This window comes from Grammomys surdaster, unplaced genomic scaffold (genome assembly GCF_004785775.1).
Source record: "Grammomys surdaster isolate TR1022 unplaced genomic scaffold, NIH_TR_1.0 126313, whole genome shotgun sequence".
NCBI classification, from domain to species: domain Eukaryota; kingdom Metazoa; phylum Chordata; class Mammalia; order Rodentia; family Muridae; genus Grammomys; species Grammomys surdaster.
The window spans coordinates 2,837,820-2,844,118 of NW_021621113.1; the positions used below are offsets into that span (position 1 = coordinate 2,837,820).

General features: G+C 44.6%; 1 long non-coding RNA gene across 1 annotated transcript in view; it reads right to left on the reverse strand.

The window, feature by feature from the left end:
• Positions 1–4,659: 4,659 nt before the first annotated feature.
• Positions 4,660–6,299, reverse strand: part of LOC114614139 — an 11,739-nt gene continuing 10,099 nt past the window's right edge. Inside the window, exon 2 of the long non-coding RNA XR_003710281.1 lies at positions 4,660–5,551. This is a non-coding gene — a long non-coding RNA (uncharacterized LOC114614139). The remainder of the gene's footprint in view (positions 5,552–6,299) is intronic.

Genomic DNA, 6,299 nt, shown 5'->3' on the forward strand with positions numbered 1-6,299 from the left:
TAGGGCCTCACACATGCTAGGCAAGTGTTCTATTACTCAGCTATATTCCCAGCCTCATAAGCAATTCTTTATATTATTGTTTTGTTAGACAAGGTTTCTCTTGTACTCCTGGCTGTCCTGGAACTCACTTTGTAGACCAGGCTGGCCTGGAATTGAGACCCACCTGCCTTTGCCTCCCAAGTGCTGGGATTAAAGGAGAGCACCAAGACCATGACACCCGGCTCCTCATAAGAAATTTTAATTGTCTTGTGACTTCATTGGTTATCATAATGCTTGGCACATATTAACCAAATGACTTAGAAGATATTAACAGATTTTTACAGAGCTTAAATTACAAGGGCAGACAGACATAAAAATTAGTAAATTCTGTAGTATATTAGAATGCTGGATGAAAGGAAAAACAGGAAAGGGTGTCCAGATGCACGTTTAAATAGAACGGGGAAGGAAAGCAGGCTTCATTGAAATGAGTTAGAGGAAGTATCGGGGAGAAGAGAAAGATTCTAGACAGAGGAACAGCGCAAGGGCACTCAGCCTGTTTAAGGAGTAACAAAAAGGGGGATGGAATTGGACAAGAGTGTGTATTTTTTTTTTGCAGAAGACCCATAACTCCAGCATCTCAGTGTGCATTTAACTTGATACAAACCAGGCTCACCTATAATGTAGGAATGACAATTGCTTCCATCACATTGGCCTGTAGGCAAGCATGTAGGCATTTTCTTGCTTAGATTGATGTGGGAGGGCTCAGTTCTCTGTGGGTCATAGCACCTCTGAGCAGGTGGTCCTAGGATGTATAAGAAAGCAAGCTGAGGAAGCCATGGGGGAACAAAGGAGTTGTTACTTCCCATGGCCTCTGCTTCAGTTCCTGACTCCAGGTTCCTGCTGACTTCTCTTCATGATGGACTGTAACTATAAGATGAAGTCTCTTTACCATGCTCCTTTTGGTCCTGGTGTTTATCACAGCAATAGAAACCTAACTAGGATACAGGAGATCTTGTCTCTGGTCTCGGAGGGCACCAGCACTTCTGTGCATATACTTACATCACACATGCACAATAATCCACTCACAAAATTAAAAAGTAAGGAGAGGGGCCAGAGAGATGGCTTACTGGTTAACACAACTTAGCTGAGTCTAGAGGATCCAAACTCAATTCTCAGTACCCATATAGCAGCTCACAACTGTCTATACATCTAGTTTAGGGGATCTGTTGCTCTCCTCTAGTCTCTATGAGCACCAGACATACACCCAAACCAGGACATTCCTGGGACTGTGTGTGAGAGAGACATCTAGCCATATTTGTAGTTACTGCTGTATCCTGGGGATACAGAGATAACAATTTGCTACACCTTAATGAAGAAACAGAATAATGTATTGAACTATACCAAGTTTAGAGATAGGCATAGTATGAAAACTTCCTCGGAGGGGTCAGACCTGATTTCCGAGAGATGAAGTTTGCTATAGTTTAGGGGTTTTGTTCAGTGGTCTAGTGTCTGTTGTGTGTAAGGCCCTGAGATTAATCTCTAGCATGATCTTTTGTTTGTAAAGTGTGCTTGTACCATATGGGGATGAAAACATCTCTTGAATTTGGTAACTGTCTGTGGAGTTGGTAGGGAACGTCTATGAATCTGCAATGTAGAAAATGCAAACCTTGTACATAGTGAATTCCCAAGAAATACTGAATTGACTTGGCATACCTACAACTTAGTCTAAGACAGCAAGGGGACCCATGGGTCCAACCCACATTGGATGACTGCTTGCTGTACATCATTTCCAATAAGAAAGCCGATTCTCCCTTGGGAAATTTCTTTTCCTCACTCAGTCCATTTGTGATTGAGTCTCCTTGTAGTTCCAGGGGGCAAATGATTGGCAAATCAAAGCATTCCAACAGCCCTGCAACTCCAGACGCAGGCTTGAGTCGAGGGGGGATTAGTGATCCAGGTCAGGTAAAATGAAAGGTTTCATAGTATATATGCTTGAGATCTCCTTGTGATGGCTGACAAAAGCAAAGGCTTTGAAGAAATGTCACCTGTAGCCACACTAGCTGCCAAATGATTTATTTGGTCTCCCAAAGACACTTCAAATCTGATTCTTAATACAAGAACATTCAAGGGTGTTCCTGTTCCAATCTCTTGCATCACTTTCATTCCTTGTGTGGTTAGCCTTTCCATACATCAGCCCTCACACCTATGTTCTTGTCAAACTCTTCACACTGTATGTTCTACAGAGATAATAAAGGAAACCATTGGGAAGCTTTGAGACTGTGTTTCACTCTAGTCCTGGCTGGCCTCCAACCTCAGAAATCCACTCCACCTCTGCTAGGATTAAAGGCTTCTGTCACAATGCCCAGCCTGAACATCCAGTTAAAATAAGCAAAGGCCTCATATTGTTTTGATAGGCCTGCAGTCTGAAGGGAAGGTAGAAAGAACAAAGGTTCAAGTTAGGCTTTGTTCCAGAGTAGTCTAGTAAGCTTGAGCATAATTGAGATTAGTTTTGTCAACCTGAAACACAACCTGGAATAACTGGGGAAGAATTTCAATGAGGCATTTCCTAGATCAGGTTGGCCTATACTATCTTAATTATGTAAATGAAGTGGGAGGAGTAATTTACTCATGCCCTGAAGCCTGGGTCCTGGACTGAAGAGTGTGTAAGCTCTCATTCTCTCTGCTCTTGGCTGTGGATGTGACTAGTGGCTTCAAGTTACTGCTGTCTTGATTTTCCTACGGTCTGCAATCAGAGCTGTGAGATAAAATAAACTCTCTCCCCAACCTGCTCTTGCTGGGCCATTTTATTATATTAATGGAAAATAAAACCAAGACAATAATTGAAGCTAGAAAAACAGATCATTTGAGGATCCTAAATGCTGCAAGGAAATTTGAGTCCAGGTCTTCAAGCCTGTCTGATACGAAAATTAGGATTAATTCCTATTCATTATTGTGAGGACCAACAGAGAGTACACAGCAGAGACATAATATATAAGATGGCTGTCATTAGGAGTTGGGAGATTTGCCCCACTTTGTTCTCTCAGAATGGTATGTCAGTCTTACTTCCCTACCATCAACACCCGCCAGAGGGAGCCACATACAAAGAAACAGGAGTTCCCAAAGCAACAGGGAAGCAAAGCCAGCAAGAGCTTGGAGCTAAGTTGCTTCCTTCTCAGATACATACTAAAGAGAGGTTGGGGAATGCTGCATAAGATAAAGTGACCAGGCAGGTGTATGGTCTAAACTCTATGTGTATATGTGTTTTGTACCCTAGGCCACTACACCCATCAACTCCGCTTCTAAATTACTAGGCCCGACTGGAATCCCCTGTGCTATCCAGACACTCTAGCTAGCCCTGGGACAGCCACGGTGGTACACACCTTTGATTCCAGCACTTGAGAGGTAGAAGTAGGCAGATTTCTGTGTATGAGATCCAGGTTAGGCCAGGCCACAAAGGGAGATACTATCTCAAAATACTAAAGACTAGTAAGAGCTGGAACCTTAGCCAGGATTCAAGGCCAGCTTGAACTAAAGTAGGACACTATCTCAATGTAGTATCACCACGTGCGCACACAACACACACACACTCACTCGTTGAAGTTACTCTATGATGGGAAGGAGAGAGAAAATGTCATGTGGGAGCAGTATCCATGCGGCATTGGAATCCAGCCTATGCATCAGAAAGGGCTGCAGAGGACAGTCATGGTAATGCATGTCTGCAATTCCAGGACTGAGGAAGCAGAGGCAAGTTTGAAGCCAGACTGGACTACAGTGAGGTTGTGTCTTCTCTTGGACACCAAACAATTAAAAAAGAAGCAATGGGGTCTAGTTTCTCTAATCAGGATTATTTGCCACTTACCTGCACTAAGACAGAGACTTCCTCACCCCCAAGAGATGTTAAAACAAAGGGCCAGCTTACCTAAGACTAAACTGCATCCAAGCCCAGAGACGGGGCCTGGAAGCGACATAACAGCTAAAGGGCTCAAGTAAGGAAAGGCATGCAGGCAGAGCTACAGCCTTCTGAGCTTAGTTGTGGCTGGCGGCCAGGCCTCACACCCCCCACTTCCAGAGCCAGTCCTGCTCCACACTCCCACTCGTCCCCTGAGAGTCCATCACCCTGGCAACAGTTAGAGAAAGGCCCTTTTAAAATATTTATGTCTCAGAGCAGTCCAGAGGCTTGGGGAAAGCTGATGTCATCCTTCTCAGCTTGCAGGTGACTGACAAGCAGGGCAGCTGGGAAGGGAGGCCAAACACCCTGAGAGAAAGATCCCTAGGGCACTAAAAGCAGTAATGGAGGTGGATGTTGTGACAAAACTTCTAAAAATAAGCCTGAAGAAAAGGGGGAAACTTCAATGTTGGGCAGTATTCTGTCCAGCCCGTTTTTCAGATTTAAACTGTTTCTCTCAGGTTCTCATTCAGTGCAGAGAAACTACTTATGAAATAAGTATTCCTTGACAAACACACAAGAAATGAACTGAAATTTAAATTGAGATGTTTGACTTCATTCTGAGCTTTCCTGGAAAATTCCGTGACTCTCAAGTGGTGTCTATCTTGTACCTGGAGACTATAGATGACTTACCAACCTCTAGGAGAAAAACTGAAGCTACAACACTGGCCCAGCGTTAACTAGTAGTAGGTGGGATATCGGCTCTCTCCCAGAGCTGATAGAACCACTCGCCGTTCAGCACTTGACCAAACCTTTATTGAACTCCAGAGGCAGACTCTTGAGAATTGTAGTACAGAGGCGATGCAAAAAAGCCCCACCCTTCAAGAACTTGTGGACAAGTGCTAACAACAAAGATGAACACAGGCTCAGAGTTTAAAATGCTTTACCCAAAGTAAATGATTCTCAACTTTCCTCTACACATTATAGACAGGGTGACTATCTTTTCTGGGAGTCCTTTGGAAATGCTCAAGGGTTCCCAGGCTAAAGATTCCAACAAAGGTGTGGCAGTGGGGGCATAAACAGTAGTATGTTCCAGCACATTCTATGGAAAGCCAAGCGGAAACAAGACTGGGAACAGCACAGATGCTGAGAGTATTCTGACCTGGAGAGTCACACCCTGGCTTTTCAAGACCCCTTTCTGTATAGACCTGACGGTCCTAAAACTTGCTCTGTAGATCAGGCTGGCTTTGAATTCCAGGATCCATCCGTCTCTGTCTCCTAAGTGCTGGGATTAATAGTGTATGCCACCATGCCTGCTGCCTCTGAATTCTTTAAAAGCCATTTATTTACTTATTTATTTACTTATTTATTCATTTATTTATTGTAAGGAAAAATGAATCCAGGCCCTCTACATGTGCAAGTGAAGTGTTCAAACACTGAGTCAAACTCCTAGCCCCTCCTACTGAAATGTCTTGAGTAGGTAGTCCTGAAGCTCTGAAGACTCCATCTGGGGGCTAAAGACTCCTAAGTAGAAGATTCTGGCTGAATTTCTGTGGGAAAATCAGATCAAGAGGTGGGGTGAAACACAACTGCTGAGCTCCTCTCCTGGGTTTCTATGTCCCAGGCAGTGCCCCAAGCCAGCCTCTATACAGCAGGTAGCTCCTGGTATCCAGGCTCCTTTGACAGCTGAAAAGACACAAAGTGGAAAATTAAGGAACTTGAAGCTGATGGGGCTTCTCAGCCTTCATCTGGTCAGGTTTTGTACCTTACAACCTTCCTTGTCCATAGCTAACCTCCTTGCTGCGTTCAGCAGGCAGGTTCCTAGGCACACACAGATCAGCAGGAGATAAAAGCTCACAGGCTCCGTGAGCTCTCTTTGAGGTTATGTCAGGGGCAGTTGTTATCTGCGACTTTGTGGGCTCTCTTCCACCCTTTGCCTCACCCACCTCTTCTCATCCTTTTACTAGACAGGAGGGAAAGAGGCAGAGAGACAGGGAGAGAGAGATTTCTCAATCTCATGTCTTCCTTCTTTGAACACGACTAAGAAACATCAATCAACCCTCCTGAACAACCACCAGCCCCACCTCTCTAGGCCCTCCCCTTTATATACCCTCTAGAAAGTTCCCAGAGTTCCAAATATTACACAGTCACAGAAACTACCTGTGGCTGGCAAACCACACACACCTCTGCTAGAGCACAAAGCAAATCATAGTCAGCTACCTCGGACAGTGTGAAGCAGTGTCACATCCCCCCACCTGAGATAAAAGTGGTTTTGTGTTTTTATTTTTATTTTTTTGTTTTTTTGAGACAGAGTTTCTCTGTGGAGCCCGGGCTGTCCTGAACTCACTCTGTAGACCAGGCTGGCCTCGAACTCAGAAATCCGCCTGCCTCTGCCTCCCAAGTGCTGGGATTAAAGGCGTGCACGACCACCACC